We start from the raw sequence: 20,258 nt of genomic DNA on the forward strand, positions 1-20,258 counted from the left end.
TGAAATACTTTGTCAGTAAAAAGAGTAAGTTTGAACATAAAAACCGTTAACATTTACAATGCTAAATCTGTATGAATGAACTTATCTACCAGTCTTCTCCTAATAGGCCTAGATTCATAAAATATGTGTCCTAGTGGAAAAGAACACCAGCCCTGATGAAAGAAGGCGTAGGTTTCAAACGCGTGGCCCCAGTGCTTACTAACCCTCTGAACTTAGATGAGTTGCATTGCCTTCTTAAGCTCTAGTTTTCCAAAATGTAAAATAAAACTAATAAATGTGATCTCTCTTGAGGGTTAATAAGATTAGAAATAATATATGTTAAGTTCCATGATGCACATACACCTCACAAAGGTGCTCAAGAAGGGATTACTGAATAAGAAGGCATTGACTTCACACACACACACACACACACACACAGGAAGAACATGCCAATAGAATTTGTCTGTAAGATGTTTGAATATATCTGGATTTATTTTCAGTTGTCATACATATACTTGGTATTAGCTCATCATAATCTAAGATAAATAATTTTTCATCTGTCTTTTCCTCTGTAAGTACATATTTCATAACTGAATTGAGAAAGAACACCAACATATTTATTGTCTCCCAGCAGAAGTAATAATATAAATATGTAAATATCAGTGGCTTTTTAAAATTGAGCACTTACTATACTAAGCCCTTTACTTCCTTAAATCATTTATCTCCAGAACACTTTGATGAGAAGTATAAATGTACTTCTACTTGTATATGTTCAGATGGACTGTCATTACCCTCATTTTTATGGTGAGGAAACCAGAGACTTAGAAAAGTGAGGTACTTTGCCTAAAATTATGCAGCTAGGACCAGAAATTGAACACAGGAATTCTGACTTCAGAGTTTATGTTTCTAATCACAGGGATTCCCTGGTAGCTCACTTGGTAAAGAAACTGCCTGCAGTACAGGAGACCCAGGTTTGATTCCTGGTCAGGAAGATCCCCTGGAGAAGGAAATACAACCCACTCCAGTATCCTTGCCTGGAAAATCCTAGGGAAAGAAGAGCCTGGCGGGCTATTGTCCATGGGGTCGCAAGAGTTGGACACGACTTAGCAACTAAACCACCACACAAATTGCCTTGCTCATCAATAGTCTAACTTCTATACCGTGAACCCTAGAATGAAGAGAGAGAGAGGAGTATAAAAACAATTTGCATACAGTCAAGGAGGAAATGGAAAAGACTAGAGGAAGAGAAAAACTTGCCTGGTCAGTCTATAAACCAGTGTTGAGAAAGACAGATTTTGTTTATTTTGTTTTCCTTTTTCCTCTTTTATTATTTTAAGAGCTTTATATATATTAATCTTTAAAGATTTTTCAATCTTTAATTTTTAAATAGTCAATATTATGACTATTTGTAAAATAATATGTTACAGATTCAAAATTGAGTAAAACTGTCTTTTGCAAACTGTGATTTGGTACAACATACTTATGTGAGCATGTGATATAATTCCCTTTCTTTGAAAACATTCCCTTAGAGACTTCATTCCACACCTAATACATTAATCAGATGAGTGAGCTTCTGTCCATAAATACTATTTTTCCCTTCAGTGTCTCTCAATTTAATCAGATACATAACTAAGAGAAATACTGGTAATGTAAATATTTAAAAAATACTATGTTCTATTGCTTACAACCTCTTGACCCATGTCAGGTAAAATTTACTTTACTGACACCAAGTGAAAATGTAAAGTTAAGGCTCCTGTGAGAAATTTAACATTATTTCACTTTGTAAATAAAATCTGAGAAGAGTTTCAGCTTTGCTTATTTACTTTTATGATAAATAATTCCCTGGTAAAATTTTTAAGGAGCTCCTTTTCTATTAACCTACTATTGCTTGATTTCCACATCTTCCAGAGCTGACTAGAAAGCAAGTACAAGATTTGAGTTCTCATAGAACCTTGGACTTAAGCTATTCTGTATATTGTATGTGACGTATCAGTTGTGTCAGATTCCTGTTAGCAAAACTAAATCTTTACTCATGGGCTGTATTTTCACATCCAGTTCATTGACAAGTCCACTTGAAAGATGTCAGAGTAAGTGGTAGAACCAAGACAATCTCCTCCTTAAATTCCACTACTCTATGTATTAAAATACATGAAAAGGAAAGAGAAAATTAGTATAAATAAGCCTATCCAATATCCGCTGGATCATTGAAAAAGCAAGAGAGTTCCAGAAAAACATCTATTTCTGCTTTATTGACTGCCAAAGCCTTTGACTGTGTGGATCACAATAAACTGTGGAAAATTCTGAAAGAGATGGGAATACCAGAGCACTTGACCTGCCTCTTGAGAAACCTATATGCAGGTCAGGAAGCAACAGTTAGAACTGGACATGGAACAACAGACTGGTTCCAAATAGGAAAAGGAGTACGTCAAGGCTGTATATTGTCACCCTGCTTATTTAACTTCTATGCAGAGTACATCATGAGAAACGCTGGGCTGGAAGAAGCACAAGCTGGAATCAAGATTGCCAGGAGAAATATCAATAACCTCAGATATGCAGATGACACCACCCTTATGGCTGAAAGTGAAGAGGATCTAAAAAGCCTCTTGATGAAAGTGAAAGTGGAGAGTGAAAAAGTTGGCTTAAAGCTCAACATTCAGAAAACGAAGATCATGGCATCAGGTCCCATCACTTCATGGCAAATAGATGGGTAAACAGTGGAAACAGTGTCAGACTTTATTTTTTGGGGCTCCAAAATCACTGCAGATGGTGACTGCAGCCATGAAATTAAAAGATGCTTACTCCTTGGAAGGAAAGTTATGACCAACCTAGATAGCATATTCAAAAGCAGAGACATTACTTTGCCAACAAAGGTCCGTCTAGTCAAGGCTATGGTTTTTCCAGTGGTCATGTATGGATGTGAGAGTTGGACTGTGAAGAAGGCTGAGTGCTGAAGAATTGATGCTTTTGAACTGTGTTGTTGGAGAAGACTCTTGAGAGTCCCTTGGACTGCAAGGAGATCCAACCAGTCCATTCTGAAGGAGATCAGCCCTGGGATTTCTTTGGAAGGAATGATGCTAAAGCTGAAACTCCAGTACTTTGGCCACCTCATGTGAAGAGTTGACTCACTGGCAAAGGCTCTGATGCTGGGAGGGATTGGGGGCAGGAGGAGAAGGGGATGACAGACAGTGAGGTGGCTGGATGGCATCACTGGCTCGATGGACGTGAGTCTGAGTGAACTCTGGGAGATGGTGATGGACAGGGAAGCCTGGCGTGCTGTGATTCATGGGGTCACAAAGAGTTGGACACGACTGAGTGACTGAAATGAAGTGAACTGAACTGAAGCCTAGCCCATGCAAGGCTATTCTTAATCCATAAAATAAAGTCTTAGGGCCTAAGGATAACCAAGATGGGATGATAGATATGATCTCAGACAAGTAAAAACATTTTAAGGGAATGTGGAAAGTAGTCTATGATCTAGTAGCTCCTCTGAACCCCCAGCCCTTCTTCAATTTTCCACGTCAGGCTTTTGGCAAAACTTACCTCATACTTCTGAGCCAAAATTTAATAAGCATTCCCTCACCCCAGGTTGCTCTTAAACTGAAGACTTAGGTAACCCTGTATTCATCAGCTGTCCAGAAAAATGGTCAGAATGGTCAGTGGAAGGTGCAGCAAGACCAATATTGTATGGTTAAGGTCTTAGAAATAAGCAAATAATCCTACTTTTAATGAGTTTCCTATCCAGATTCCAAAATACAACCTCAGCCCCTGCTGAGGGGTTTTCTAGTACCAAAACTGAGTTTACAAGTTGTTGGGAAGTCATGTTTACGGTGGCACAATATTTTTGGAAATCAATAGGAATATAACAGTTTCAGGATGACAAGGCAAAAAAACAAACAAACAAAAAAAAAACAATAAGGACCAGCATACCATGTAATAAAAATAATAATAACCCAAGAAAAATATTAATAGTAGGAGGTAAAAAAATCTTGGAATTTAGTGCAGAAATTCAAACAGTGAAATGGAAAAAAAGGTTGAGGAAATATCTAGACTGGGATAAATAAATAAGAAATAGAACTAGTAACTGAGTAAATCAAGAGTCAGTAGAATAGACTGGCCAACAGTTAAATGGATTGCTTGACTTTTGTCTCAAGCCCCTTGGAATGTGTTTTGTGTGCAGCAGAGGCAAAGGAGATAAAATAACATTTCCCAGACTCTCCTTCAGCTTAGGTTCTAGGTGTGGTGTAATTTCAACAAGAAGGTGTACCTGTAAGAAACTTGCACTTGAAACTGAATTAAGCAAAGAGAGGAATTAGACTGTAAGGCATCCATCTTGCTGCTGCAGATCTGTTAGAGATGATTGTTACTCTAGATACAGCAGTTCTACTGGCAGCTTCTTAATCCCAAATCACAGATAAGGTATGTAACCCTAGACCCAGCGCTGGGCCAGCCCAATAGCTTCCTGATTCCTTAATTTCCTGATTGTGGCAAATGTTGCCAGTCCCTTGGATAACCAGTTCTGCTGTGCTATCTGAAGCCATTTCTGGAGGCCCTGTCTTTCCAGAGCTTTCGACAATTCTATAAGCACTGACATTCCTTTTCTCCCTAAAATAACTAAAGAGGCATCTATTTCCTGCAAATGAACTGTGAGCTGATACAGAAAGATAGAATTAAGGGCAAATACAGAAGGTAAAAAAAGGACAAGGGTAAAAGGGCAACTGTTTCTCAGATACAGAAAAGGAAAAAAAAGATGGACACAAATGCTGATATTTCAAGACAGACAGGATAGACAGTGCAGGAACTTACACTAGATAAATTGTATAGGGTCACCATCTGCCAAGAATAAAGGAGGAAAAACAGAGAGGGATTAAAACTTGAGGACAAAGAAGGAAGTTTCAGAAAAGCCACTCTAGAGTATTTACTAGGAACTTAATATGAGTTTGTGAAGAACTTAGAAGGAATAAAGTGAAATGATTATCAGTATCTACTGTTGTCCACACAAATGTTCTAAAAGAAGAATAGATAATTCCTAAAATTAAGCAAGGCTTTTCTCCATTAAAGCATTGATAAGTATGTGAAGAACTTAATAAGAAATTAAATTACACGAATTGTCTAGTGAAAAGAATTCTTCAACTATATATACAAGTCGGGTCATGAGTGCAAAATACAAGTAGACACTAGGAATCCACACTCAATAATCTGTTCTCAAATTAAGAAAGATTAGGAACTTTTCTGCTCTGCCCAGTAAATATATGTGCAGCTACTTGGCAAAAAGTTTTCCTTCTGGATGACTGTCTTTATCCTTAGGGACCAAGTCACCATAAAAGTAAAAAGTATTCCTGGTAGCAACTTTGGAAAAATTCCTGAAGTAAATAACTCTCTTTGACAGGAATGAGGGCCTTAATCCATGGGGGCTGCATACTTAAGAATCTGCATACCAATGTGATTCCCCAGGCAGAAACGATGCCACAGTGTTAGTGCTATGAGCTGTTATAAAGCAGCCACCATGATGCTAGAAAACCAACAAGTACAAATATGGAATGGTATTCTCTGCCCTTCTTTCCTTCCAAAGAATGTAAACATCCCAGCTCTTTCAGAAAAACACTGATGGACCAGAGCCTTATGTAGGACATGTCCCTGTCTACTCTTTTTGTTGGATTAAATTCTGAAAGATTGCACAAAGGCTTTGAACTATATGCACATTTCTTTTTATAAATATTTACACAGAATTAAAAAAAATTTTTTTCAAGACCTCATTTAAAAAAAAGCACATGTAAAACCTAAAAGATTAGATAAATAAGTAGTATAATTAGGAAGACTCAGAAATGAATAAAGCTAGAAACTCACTATTTGTGTTTCTCAAGTCTCTGTTTATATTTATTAATTGTACACCCAACTATTAACTAAATGTTTATTATGCTGCAATACCTCATCTATTAAGAATTTAGCTATCTAAAAAACCTGTAAGTATGCTCAACAGTATTTTGAGTGGTTAAAATACAGTAAAAAATACAGTTACCTAAAACTTCTGTACATCACTCTAAGTATCTGGGATTTTTTTTCAGTCTGTTTGTTTAATTTTATACAATTCTAATAAGCTTGTTTGGTTTATAGAAAATTAGAAATGGAGAGGCAAACATGAACACTGTTAAAGATGTTATAGTTAATACAACACCAAAGCAAGAAAGTAAAAGCCAACATTTAAAAACACACAAAAATCTTTAAAAAAAAAATACTCAGAATACATTTAATTAAAGTATAAAAGACTTCCACATACTCAGTGAGACTTAGTGCCTCTACTTTGAGTAAAATAATAGGAATTAATAATAATGATCACAAGTCATTTAAAATATTTAAATCTTTGTGGTAGGTTGATTAGATGCAGAAAAACATATGACATCTTTTAGAAAGAATATCATTCCAAACAGATAAAATAGAAGTTTTTCTATTTAAAGGTAGAACTAGGCCTAAGGCATTGCTACATTAATAGAGAACTGGATTAGAATTCATAATCTGAGGTCCTAAATACTTTGCCTGTATTGCTATTTTTACTGAAATTATTTTATTTCAGATATGAGTATGTCCCATGTACCTGAAAAATGTATCTGTTTTTCCATAGCTCTAGATATGCTGATACAGGGGCCCCAGGAATGTTAATCAAGGACTATGCCTTTCAGAGAAGGGCCAATTGGAATGATATCCTCCAAAGTTTTAGTTAACTGGAAGTTCATGTAGTCAATCATTAGTATATAAAAGTATGTGACCTAAGGCAGCAGCTCTCAACCATTTTGGTCTAAAGACTTATTTACACTCTCAAAAATAATTGAGGACCTAAAAAAATATTTTGTCCTTGTGAGTACTATCTATTGGTATTTACTATGTTAGAAATAAAAAGATCTATAATTGATTTGTTAATTTTAAAATTCAGTAATTTTAGAGGGCCAAAAAGTTCATTTTTATGGGAAACCCAAATGAACTTTTTGTCAATCCAATAGTATGTTAATACAAGTGTTTTATGAAAAATAACCATGTTTTCTGACACTAAGATAATTTGATGAACATAGTGATATGTTTTTTGCATTTCTGTTAAATTTCTTTAATGTCTGAGCTTAACACAAGACAACTGGATTCTCTCATGTGCTTTTCCATTCATGCTGTTGTGTTATACTGTGTTGACTGAAGTGTATGAAGATGTAGCTTCACACAGATACATAGTTAGAAAGGGGCAGGGTTTTAATAGCCCTTCACATAACTTTGGATACGCCATGACACTACATCAAACTCAGTAAGTGACAGTTTCTCAAGTTGCGATGTAGAATCTGAAATCATAGCCATGAACTTTTCATACTTCGTTATATTAAAATCCCCCAGTCTCTTTTGCACTTTGGATAGATCTTTGACCTGTGCATGATTCTGTTACATTATACACTAGTCATTTAGAAAATATTGGTTCAGTGAATTATGCAGATCTTCTAAATGTTGATACATTTAATCACATGCATGTGTGTGTTAGTTGCTCAGTCATTTCCACCTGTTTGCAACCCCATGGATTGTACAATATACAAAATCACATTCCTTAATATCATCAATGACCTCATCAGAGAAGTGTTGAGTATTGTTGTTGTTGTTTAGTCACTAAATCATGTCCCACTCTTTTCGGTATCTTTAAGTACTGGGAAGTTGTCAGATTCATGGTGGCAGGTGCAACTTTCTGATTTTCCCTTGCAAATACACAAATACTGTCAGTTGTTTTTCTTGAAGTGACAAGCTCACTTTGCTCATTTTCTAGAAGATGTCTGCTGAATACCCAAGTCTAAATAATTGCAGTTTGTCAGTCAGTCTTTAAAGTAAAAATGATGTTCTGTGAAAAAAAATCATTGATTGAGCCTGCAGTTCAAAAAATTGTGAAAGTACTTCCTCAAAACATTCAAAATGCCATACATGTGTTTTCATTTTGTCACACAAAATATTAAAAGATATGTGCTATAAATTTAATAAAAGGCAAACTTTTTACTGCTTTGTCAAGGACATTCTTATGTGAAACCACCTTCTTGTTTCTTAAGTGAAACGATGACAATGATGAATACAAGGACTCCTAGTACTGCCTCAAATGCTAAGGTATTATCCACTCTTGCTTTTACACCATCAGTGCAAATGTCAACACAGTAAAAACAAAACAAAACAATGTCTTTAGTACCATTATGAAAATCATTTTGACCTCACAGATCCACTGAAAGCATCTAAGAGACCCTAGAAGTCTGCAGACCACATTTTGAGAACTACTCATCAAACGGGAGAAATATCAACAACTTCAATATGCAGATGACACCACTCTAATAATCGAAAGTGAAGAGAAACAAAAGAGCCTCTTGATGAGGATGAAAGAGGGTAGTGAAAAAGCTGGCTTAAAAATCAACACTCAAAAACTTAAGCTTATGGCATCCAATCTCATTGTTTCATGGCAAATAGAAGACGAAAAATTGGATACAGTGGCAGATTTTATTTTCTTGGGCTCCAAAATCACTGCAGATGATGACTGCAGCCATGAAATTAAAAGACACTTTCTCCTTGGAAAGAAAGCTATGACAAACCTAGGCTGCATATTAAAAAGCAAACACATCCCTTTGCCAACTAAAGTCCGTATAGTCAAAGCTATGGTTTTTCCAGTAGTCATTTTCAGATATGACAGCTGGACCCTAAAGAAGGCTGAGCACCAAAGAATTGATGCTTTTGAATTGGTGCTGGAGAAGACTCTTGAGAATCCCTTGGACTGCAAGATCAAGCCAGTCAATCCTAAAGGAAATCAACCCTGAATATTCATTGGAAGCACTGTTGCTGAAGCTCCAATACTTTGGCCACCTGATTCAAAGAGCCAGCTCATTGGAAAAGACCCTGATGCTGGGAAAGATTGATGGCAAAAGGACAAAGGGGTGGCAGAGGATGAGATGGTTATATAGCATCAGCGAGTCAATGAACATGAATCTGAGCACACTTCAGGAGACAGTGAAGGACAGGGGAGCCTGGCATGCTACAGTTCATGGAGTCGTAAAGAGTCAGACATGACTTAGTGACTGAGCAACAACAACCATAACATCTAAAGGGACCAGGATACATGACATGCATCCTTAGCCTCTTGGGTGTCTGAGTTTGAGAAAAGGAAATTCCATCAAACACAATGCAGGGACAAACCAGAGTAAGGTCCAGCCTAGGGAAGAAAGGCTGACAGAAGCCATGAAGGGATACATTTTAAGAGAATGTACTAAGAGCTCATGCTACAGCCATGAATTCAAATAAAAGATCACTCTGGGGATCTGGAGAAATGCAGAAACAAGCAGTTTCAACCCAGATTGTCTTAGAGAGGAGAACTGGGCTGGGGTGTCAAGGGTTTTTGAAAATAACTTCTTTTCAGTTTCCAAACTACTGGCTAGTCGAAATTCATTGAGAGCTGTAACTGCAGTTCAAAGATCTTTGATTCTTTTATAGACCAATGTATGTCTTACACATATAGGCATGCAATAAATATGTGCTAAATATATGTCAATATGGCTTCCCTGGTGGCTCAGTGGTAGAGAATCTGCCTGCCAATGCAGGAGACATGGGTTCAATCCCTGGGTCAGTAAGATCCCCTGGAGAAGGAAATGGCAACCCATTCCAGTATTCTTGCCTGGGAAATCCCATGAACAGAGGAGCCTGGGGGGCTACAGTCCCTGGGGTTAAAAACAGTTGGACATGACCTAGCGACCAAATAACAACAACAAAATGAATAAATTTAATTTTATCCAAAAGTCTATTTCAACTTCCCTTAGCAATGGGCCAATAGTTGCTCCCAAGCCTACTAATTTCTATATATTCTTTCTTTGTCATCTCTTTTAGGTTTGAAATTACTCCAAAAGTAACATGTGGATGAATGGGAAATTCCCAGTGTATCTGTGGAAAAAACTGGTTCTATTGGATACTGGACATCAGAGATAACTGAGTTTTCCCCAGCAAAGGGGATGGCCACACCAGCTGCCACACCCTGCAGCAGCTCCTGCCAGTCACTCCATTTTGCCATCATTCCCTTGGCCCCATGAGAGGTAAGGTCACAAGGCAACCAGTAAAACATACAACTTCACCAAATGCGGGTCTGGTTGTAATTTATGGAGATAAGCACATGAGCAGAAGCAGCGTGAGGCACTGGAGCTGAGACACTACCACAGGTGCTGTTGCAGCTTCCTATGCTCTCCATCTGCCTTGGCAGCTCCACATGAGCGTAGCTGGGCTGTGGGAGTGATTTCCAAATCCTGTACTTCAAGAAGAGAAATCAGGTCATGCCAAGTGCCCTCTGTGTCCATATAAGACACACATCCATCTTCCGTTGATGCATTTTAAAATTAGTCATGCTCCTTGCTGGGATTGACTAATACTTCTCCTATTTATTTCTGATTGACAAGAGACTGCAAGATTGTCATCATCTGGCCAAAAATGTCTTAGTCAGTCAGAGCCAGCCAGAGGGAGGCTTGCAGAGGTAGGCAGGAGCCCTCAGCTACGCCCTCTTCACTTAGCTGGAGGTCATTGTAGAATTTACAAAGGAAATGGAGTTGGAACTTGAGGCTTTGCTTCCATTACCTCATTTAATTAATTGGTTTAGTGATTGTCCTACATAGTCAGTGCTTGTCTCTCATGGACAGAGTTCTGAGGTCTGAAGTGCCCTCAAAAGCTTTATATTCTAAGATAAACAAGAAAGTAGGTAATTATAACCAAGTATGACAACTCCTATGATTAAACTTAACACAATATGCAGTGGAAACATGCAGCAGGGATATACAGCCAAGGATTATTGGAGGGGGTAAGGTTTTCTAAAGGACACAAATGTGAGCCTCATGAGGAAAGGCCAAGGCGAGTCAGAAACACAAAGATCTAAGATCTAAGAACCTGACATGCAGTGAATGCTTAGTCAGTGCTTGCTGGATGAATTATCTTCTCACAACACAATGCTGTCTCCCATTAACACTACAGTGTCTTGTAGAATGGGCTTCCCCCATGGCTTAGTGGTAAAGAATCTGCCTGCCAATGAAGGAGAGTTGGGTTCGATCCCTGGGTCAGGAAGATACCCTAAAGAAGGAAATGGGAACTCACTCCAGTATTCTTGCCTAAGAAATCCCATGGACAGAGGAGCCTGGTGGGCTACAATCCACCAGTTCAGTTCGGTTCAGTCACTCGGTCAAGTCCAATTCTTTGTGACCCCCTGGACTGCAGCACGCCAGGCTATCCTGTCCATCACCAACTCCCAGAGTTTACTCAAACTCATGTCTGTTGAGTCAGTGATGCCATCCAACCATCTCATCCTCTGCCGTCCCTTTCTCCTCCTGCCTTCAATCTTTCCAAGCATCAGGGCCTTTTCATATGAGTCAGCTCTTCAGATCAGTTGGCCAAAGTATTGGAGTTTCAGCTTCAGCATCAGTCCTTCCAGTGAATATTCAGGACTGATTTACCTTTAGGATGGACTGGTTGGATCTCCTTGCAGTCCAAGGGACTCTCAAGAGTCTTGTCCAACAACACAGTTCAAAAGCATCCATTCTTCAGTGCTAAGCTTTCTATGTAGTCCAACTCTCACATCCATACATGACTATAGGAAAAACCATAGCTTTGACTAGATGGACCATGTTGGCAAAGTAGTGTCTCAGCTTTTTAATAAGCTGTCTAGGTTGGTCATAACTTTTCTTCCAAGGAGCAAGTATCTTTTAATTTCATGTTACCATCTGGAGTGATCTTGGAGTCCAGAAAAATAAAGTCACCCACTGTTTCCCCATCTATTTGCCATGAAATGACGGGACTGCATCCATGATCTTAGTTTTCAGAATGAGCTTTAAGCTAACTTTTTCACTCTCCTCTTTCACTTTCTTCAAGAGGCTCTTTACTTCTTCACTTTCTCCCATAAGGGTGGGGTCATCTGCATATCTGAGGTTATTGATATTTCTCCCAGCAGTATTGATTCCAGCTTGTGCTATATCTACTCCAGCAGTATTCATCATGTACTCTGCATATAAGTTAAATAAGCAGGGTGACAATATACAGCCTTGACGTACTCCTTTCCCAATTTGGAACCAGTCTGTTGTTCCATGACCAGTTCTAACTGTTACTTCTTGACCTTCATACAGATTCTCAGAAGGCAGGTCAGGTGATCTGGTGTTCCCATCTCTTGAAGAATTTTCCACAGTTTGTTGTGATCCACACAGTCAAAGGCTTTGGCATAGTCAATAAAGCAGAAATAGATGTGTTTCTGGAACTCTCTTGCTTTTTTGATGATCCAGCAGATGTTACAAATTGATCTCTGGTTCCCCTCCCTTTTCTAAATCCACCTTGAACATCTGGAAGTTCATGGTTCACATACTGTTGTAGACTGGCTTGGAGGATTTTGAGCATTATTTTGCTAGTGTGGGAGATGAGTGCAATTGTGCAGCAGTTTGAACATTCCTTGGCATTGCTTTTCTTTGGGATTGGAATGGAAACTGACCTTTTCCAGTCCTGTGGCCACTGCTGAGTTTTCCAAATATGCTGGCATATTGAGTGCAGCACTTTCACAGCATCATCTTTTAGCATTTGAAATAGCTCAACTGGAATTCCACACTGGAATTCCACTGGAATTCACCTCCACTAGCTTTGTTTGTAGTGATGCTTCCTAAGGCCCACTTGACTTCACATTCCAGGATGTCTGGCTCTAGGTGAGTGATCACACCATTGTGATTATCTGGGTCATAAAGATCTTTTTTTGTATAGTTCTTCTGTGTATTCTTGCCACCTCTTCTTAATATCTTCTGCTTCTGTTAGGTTCATACTATTTCTGTCCTTTATTGAGCCCATCTTTGCATGAAATGTACCCTTGGTATCTCTAATTTTCTTGAAGAGATCTCTAGTCTTTCCCATTCTATTATTTTCCTCTAATTCTTTGCATTGATCACTGAGGAAGGCTTTCTTATCTTTCCTTGTATTCTTTGGAACTCTGCATTCAAATGGGTATATCTTTCCTTTTCTCCTTTGTCTTTTGTTTCTCGTCTTTTCACAGCTATTTGTAAGGCCTCCTCAGACAGCCATTTTGCCTTTTTGCATTTCTTTTTCTTGGTAATGGTTTTGATCCCTGCCTCCTGTACTATGTCCAAACCTCTGTCCATACTTTTCAGGCACTCTATCAGGTCTAATCCCTTGAATCTATATCTCACTTCCACTGTATAATCATTAGGGATACGATTTAGGTCGTACCTGAATGATCTAGTGGTTTTCCCTACTTTCTTCAATTTATGTCTGAAATTGGCAATATGGAGTTCATGATCTGAGCCACAGTCAGCTCCCAGTCTTGTTTTTGCTGACTGTATAGAGCTTTTCCATCTTTGGCTGCAAAGAATATCATCAATCTGATTTTGGTATTGACCATCTGGTTATGTCCATGTGTAGAGTCTTCTCTTGTGTTGTTGGAAGAGGGTGTTTGTTATGACCAGTGCATTCTCTTGTCAAAACTCTATTAGCCTTTGCCCTGCTTCATTCTGTACTCCAAGGCCAAATTTGCCTGCTACTTCAGGTATTTCTTGACTTCCTACTTTTGCATTCCAGTCCCCTATAATGAAAAGGACATCTTTTTTGGGTGTTAGTTCTAGAAGGTCTTGTAGGTCTTCATAGAACCATTCAACTTAAGCTTCTTCAGCATTACTGGTCAGGGCATAGACTTGGATTACTGTGATACTGAATGGTTTGCCTTGGAATTGAACAGAGATCATTCTATTGTGTTTGAGATTGTATCCAAATACTGCATTTCAGACTCTTTTGTTGCCTATGAGGGCTACTCCATTTCTTCTAAGGGATTCTTGCCCACAGTAGTAGATATAATGGTCATCTGAGTTAAATTCACCCATTCCAGTCCATTTTAGTTCACTGATTCCTAAAATGTCAATGTTCACTCTTGCCATCTCCTGTTTGACCACTTCCAATTTGCCCTGATTTGTGGGCCTAACATTCCAGGTTCCTATACAATATTGCTCTTTACTGCATCGGACTTTACTTCCATCACTAGTCACATCCACAACTGGGTGTTGCTGCCTTGGCTCCCACTCTTCATTCTTTCTGGAGTTATTTCTCCACTGATCTCCAGTAGCATATTTGGTACCTACCAACCTGGGAAGTTCATATTTCATGGGTTTACAAAATAGTCGGACCTGACTTAGGGACTAAACAATACTCATTTATTAACATAAGGGCTTCTCAGGTGGTGCTAGTGGTAAAAAATCTGCCTGCCAATGCAGGAGATACTATAGATACAGATTCAATCCCTGAGTCATGAAGTTTCCCTGGAGGAGGAAATGGCAACCCACTCCAGTATGCTTGTCTGGAAAACTCCATGGACAGAGGAGCCTGGCGGGCTACAGTCCATGTGGTCGCAGAGTTGGACATGACGTAGCTACTAAATAGCAACAGCAGCATCTTGTAGAATACTTCAAAACAAATACCTGTTAGCTCACGTACAAAATGTCTAGAAAAATCCCATCTTTGCTATTAAAAGTGAGATTCACAGACAAGCAACATTGGAGCCACCTGGGGACTTGTTAGAACCACAGAATTCTATCCCCCAACCCAGATGAACCAACATCTGCATTTTAAGATCCCCCAGTGATTCATATACATACACATTAGGATTCAAGACTGTCCTGTACTAAAGGCTTGTCAACCAGTGATGGCCCTCTAGGACAGGGGTTTATAACCTTCAGGAACTTCAGACTTTGGAGAGGAATTTTGAAATGCAAAAATCCAGTTTTTATTCCCCTCTCTTCCACAAAAACCAAATCTTAGCACCTAGGATCTATGTATGTGCATTTTTAACAAACTTCCCAGGGAATTTTGAAGCCTGTTATTTGATACCTGTTATTATTTTCTATACAATACTTTAAGGAAATATGTTGGGGGCCAATCAGTTCTGTGTGTGTGTGTGTGAGGCTGAGTGACTTAAAGACAGATCTTTATTAAGTGACTTCTTCCAAGAGATTGTGGTAACTCTTTTGAGCTTCAAAATAACCATACTTTTCAAGGAGACTGTGAAAATGAGTTTATGATCTTTATTTTCAGGTTTTTTAGCATGTCCTTTTAACTATAAATCAAATCCCTTATGATTATATGGTGGAATTGAGAAATAGATTTAAGGGACTAGATCTGATAGACAGAGGACCTGATGAACTATGAACAAAGGTTCATGACATTGTACAGCTGACAGGGATCAAGACCATCCCCAAGAAAAGGAAATGCAAAAAAGCAAAATGGCTGTCTGAGGAGGCCTTACAAATAGCTGTGAAAAGAAGAGAAGCAAAAAGCAAAGGAGAAAAGGAAAGATATACCCATTTGAATGCAGAGTTCCAAAAAATAGCAAGGAGAGATAAGAAAGCCTTCCTCAGTGATCAATGCAAAGAATTAGAGGAAAACAGTAGAGTGGGAAAGACCAGAGATCTCTTCAAGAAAATTAGAGATACCAAGGGTACATTTCCTACAAAGATGGGCTCAATAAAGGACAGAAATGGTATGGACCTAACAGAAGCAGAAGATATTAAGAAGAGGTGGCAAGAATACACAGAACTGTACAAAAAACCCAGAACTGTACTTCACAACCCAGACAATCACAATGTTGTGATCACTCACTTAGAGCCAGACATCCTGGAATGTGAAGTCAAGTGGGCCCTAAGAAGCATCACTACAAACAAAGCTAGTAGAGGTGATGGAATTGAGCTATTTCAAATCCTAAAAGATGATGCTGTGAAAGTGCTACACTCATTGTGCCAGCACATTTGGAAAACTCAGCAGTGGCCACAGGACTGGAAAAGGTCAGTTTCCATTCCAATCCCAAAGAAAGGCAATACCAAGGAATGTTGAAACTACCACACAATTGCACTCATCTCACACACTAGCAAAGTAATGCTCAAAATTCTCCAAGCCAGGCTTCAACAGTATGTGAACCATGAACTTCCAGATGTTCAAGGTGGATTTAGAAAAGGGAGGGGAACCAGAGATCAATTTGCAACATCTGCTGGATCATCAAAAAAGCAAGAGAGTTCCAGAAACACATCTATTTCTGCTTTATTGACTATGCCAAAGCCTTTGACTGTGTGGATCACAACAAACTGTGGAAAATTCTTCAAGAGATGGGAATACTAGACCACTGACCTGCCTCCTGAGAAATCTGTATGCGGGTCAGTAAGCAACTGTTAGAACTGGTCATGGAACAACAGACTGGTTCCAAATAGGAAAAGGAGTACGTGAAGTCTGTATATTGTCACCCTGCTTATTTAACTTATATGGAGAGTACGTCACAAGAAATACTGGATGAAACACAAGCTGGAATCAGGATTGCCGGAAGAAATACCAATAACCTCAGATATGCAGATGACACCACCCTTATGGCAGAAAGTGAAGAAGAACGAAAGAGCCTCTTGATGAAAGTGAAAGAAGAGAGTGAAAAAGTTGGCTTAAAGCTCAATGTTCAGAAAACTAAGATCATGGCATCTCGTCCCATCACTTCATGGGAAATAGGTGGGGAAACAGTGGAAACAGTGTCAGACTTTATTTTTGGGGGGCTCCAAAATCACTGCAGATGGTGATTGCAGCCATGAAATTAAAAGACGCTTACTCCTTGGAAGGAAAGTTATGACCAACCTAGATAGCATATTGAAAAGCGGAGACATTACTTTACCAACAAAGGTCTGTCTAGTCAAGGCTATGGTTTTTCCAGTGGTCATGTATGGACGTGAGAGTTGGACTGTGAAGAAAGCTGAGTGACAAAGAATTGATTCTTTCTAACTCTGGTGTTGGAGAAGACTTTTGCAAGTCCCTTGGACTGCAAGGAGATCCAACCAGTCCATCAAAAAGGAGATCAGTCCTGCGTGTTCATTGAAAGGACTGATGTTGAAGCTGAAACACCAATACTTTTGCCAGCTGATGTGAAGAGCTGACTCATTTGAAAGGACCCTGATGCTGGGAAAGATTGAAGGCAGGAGGAGAAGGGGACGACAGAGGATGAGATGATTGGATGGCATCACCAACTAGTGGACATGGGTTTGGGTAGATTGTGGGAGTTGGTGATGGACAGGGATGCCTGGTGTGCTGCAGTTCATGGTGTCGCAAAGAGTCAGACATGACTGAGCGACTAAACTGAACTGAACTTTAACTGTATAAATTCTATGGTTCTGAAAACTGAGATGATCCAAAATCAAGACTTTATGGATTAGAAGTGATAAACATAGTATAAACTAGAGTGCAGCTAAAGGTCACTTATGGGGAAAACTATAATCCAGAAATCACCCCTTCAGCAGATCATGCAGGCACTACTCTGTGTAGCCCCCCGCCATATGAAAATTCCAAGTACCATTTGACAATACTTGTACTAAATGCATAGTGCAAATATAACAGCACATTCAAATTTTTATTACTTCAGCTGTAATTTGTATTCTCTATCTGCTCATAAAATTTAACATGCTAAAGACAGGAATTTCCATTTGTTCTTGATTTTCATTTGAAACTAAATATGATGACATTTCCATTTCCTCTCTATTATTACACAAACCTGAAGCAAAGAAACGGAATTACCAAGCCTTGTTTTACAGGAAAAATTATCTCCACGTTAATTAAATTAGTTGAGCATAATATGGCATCTTCTAATATTTGAAGGAAATGGAACAGTCAAATGACAAATAAATGCATTAAAGTATTTTAATCAATTAAGATTCAGTATAAAATCATTTGGTGTAATTGAGCACACTACAGAACAGTCTGTATAAATTATGCTTTTAAAGGAAAGAAAAAACATGTTAATTTATTCAAATCAGGGCTTGACTAATTTTACAAATTGTAAAAGAAAATTTAAGTGATACTGAGTCTCCTCCTCTTCTCATGAAACAATCTGAATTTGAATGAAAATATCAAATCAATACCTTTTTTTGAAGTGAAATGGTTTGGCATCCATCTTTCATAGTAACACATCTCTTTTACTGTTTGATCACATTTATATTTGCTAAGACTTGCTTTCATTAAGAGTTTGCTTCACCAAGTACTGAGTTGTCTCCAGGAGCAGGGACTGTTCTGGGCTTGCCTTCCCCAGGCTGGCTCCAGAGAACAGGAAGAACTTAGCAATTGAACCTCAATCTTAAAAGGCTGGTTATATGACATGCCTTGATAACTATAGAGAATCATCGGAGTCAGAGGGGCACTGAACCCATGAGGATTGTTTTAATCCAACAACAAATTGTGTATTAAGCACACAGTATGTGCAAAGTACTATACTCTGAAACATATGAAGATGTTTATGGTAGAGTTCCTGAACAAAGCTCTCTGAAGTGGAAAGCTGTTACATTATCTGCTGCAAAATTTAGTCTCCCATTTCTGTCTTTCATTTGTCTATCCTTCCTTGCCCCCACCCTTTCATCTTTCTATCCTTTTATCCTTCTATCCTTTTATCCACTCCTCCCCTCCTCCTGCCTCCTCTGTCTCTCATAATGATGTTTCTTGCAGATTCTCCATAGACAACAATTACAGTTGATGGACCCAATCTACTTGTTATTCACAATGATGTGAAAAGAGATTTCTTGTGATTGAGTGTACATTTAAGATGCACTTTCACAGATTCCTTTCAGTTCAATTGAGTTCAGTCACTCGGTTGGGTCCGATTCCTTGCAACCCCATGGACTGTAGTACACCAGCCTTCCCTGTCCACCACCAACTCCCAGAGCTTGCTCAAACTCATGTCCATTGAGTCAGTGATGCCATCCAACCATTTCATCCTGTGTTATCCCCTTTTCCTCCTGCCTTCAATCTTTCTCAGCATCAGGGCCTTTTCCAATGAGTCAGTTCTTTGCATCAGGTGGCAAAAGTATTGCAGTTTCAGCTTCAACATCAGTCCTTCCAATGAATATTCAGGACTGATTTCCTTGAGGATGGACTGGCTAGATCGCCTTGCAGTCCAAGGGACTCTCAAGAGTCTTCTCCAACACCACAGTTCAAAAGCATCAATTCTTCAGCACTCAGCTTTCTTTATAGCCCAACTCTCACATCCATACACGACCACTGGAAAAACCATAGCTTTGACTAGATGGACCTTTGTTGGCAAAGTAATATGTCTGCTTTTTAATATGCTGTCTAGGTTATTCATAGCTTTTCTTCCAAGGAGCAAGCATCCTTGAATTTCATGGCTGCAGTCACCATCTGCAGTGATTTTGGAGCCCAAGAAAATAAAGTCTACCACTGTTTCCACTGTTTCCCCATCTATTTGCCATGAACTGATGGACGTGAGTCTGAGTAAACTCCGGGAGTTGGTGATAGACAGGGAGGCCTGGCGTGCTGCGATTCATGGGGTCGCAAAGAGTCGGACACGACTGAGCGACTGAACTGAACTGAACTGATGGGACCGGATGCCATGATCTTAGTTTTTTGAATGTTGACTTTTAAGCCAACTTTTTAACTCTCCTCTTTTACTTTCATCAAGAGGTTCTTTAGTTCCTCTTCATTTTCTGCCATAAGGGTGGTGTCATCTGCGTATCTGAGGTTATCACTATTTTTCAGGGCAATCTTGATTCCAGCTTGTGCTTCATCCAGCCCAGCATTTCTCTTGATGTACTCTGCATATAAGTTAAATAAGTAGGGTGACAATATACAGCCTTGATGGACTCCTTTCCCAATTTGGAACCAGTCAGTTGTTCCATGCCTGGTTCTAACTGTTGCTTCTTGACCTGCATACAGATTTCTCAGGAGGCAGGTCAGGTGGCCTGGTATTCCCATCTCTTGAAGAATTTTCCACAGTTTGTTGTGATCCACACAGTCAAAGGCTTTGGCACAGTCAATAAAACAGAAGTAGATGTTTTTCTGGAATTCTCTTGCTTTTTCTATGATCCAGTATATGTTGGGAAATTGATCTCTGTTTCCTCTCCCTTTTCTAAATCCACCTTGAACATCTGGAATTTCATGGTTCATGTACTGTTGAAGTCTGACTTGGAGAATTTTGAGCATTTTGAGCATTATTTTGCTAGCGAGTGAGATGAGTGCAATTGTGTGGTAGTTTCAACATTCCTTGGCATTGCCTTTCTTTGGGATTGGAATGGAAACTGACCTTTTCCAGTCCTGTGGCCACTGTTGAGTTTTCCAAATGTGCCGGCATATTGAGTGCAGCACTTTCACTGCATCGTCTTTTAGGATTTGAAATAGCTCAACTGGAATTCCGTCACCTCCACTAGCTTTGTAGTGAGGCTTCCCAAGGCCCACTTGACTTCACATTCGAGAATGTC

The 20,258-nt window shown here is 39.1% G+C and overlaps 1 protein-coding gene and 1 long non-coding RNA gene across 6 annotated transcripts in view; one reads left to right on the forward strand and one right to left on the reverse strand.

Annotated features, from left to right (window-relative positions):
• The window catches only part of LOC113893995, a 371,757-nt gene that overhangs the window by 204,398 nt on the left and 147,101 nt on the right, over nucleotides 1-20,258 (forward strand). For all 4 annotated transcript variants that reach the window (XR_003511424.1, XR_003511423.1, XR_003511425.1 and 1 more), the window contains exon 4: nucleotides 9,850-10,052. This is a non-coding gene — a long non-coding RNA (uncharacterized LOC113893995). The remainder of the gene's footprint in view (nucleotides 1-9,849; nucleotides 10,053-20,258) is intronic.
• SYNPO2 (synaptopodin 2) overlaps nucleotides 1-20,258 on the reverse strand; it is a 204,167-nt gene that overhangs the window by 46,635 nt on the left and 137,274 nt on the right. The gene's annotated exons all lie outside the window — the stretch shown is intronic.

This window comes from Bos indicus x Bos taurus, chromosome 6 (genome assembly GCF_003369695.1).
Source record: "Bos indicus x Bos taurus breed Angus x Brahman F1 hybrid chromosome 6, Bos_hybrid_MaternalHap_v2.0, whole genome shotgun sequence".
In the NCBI taxonomy this organism is placed as follows: domain Eukaryota; kingdom Metazoa; phylum Chordata; class Mammalia; order Artiodactyla; family Bovidae; genus Bos; species Bos indicus x Bos taurus.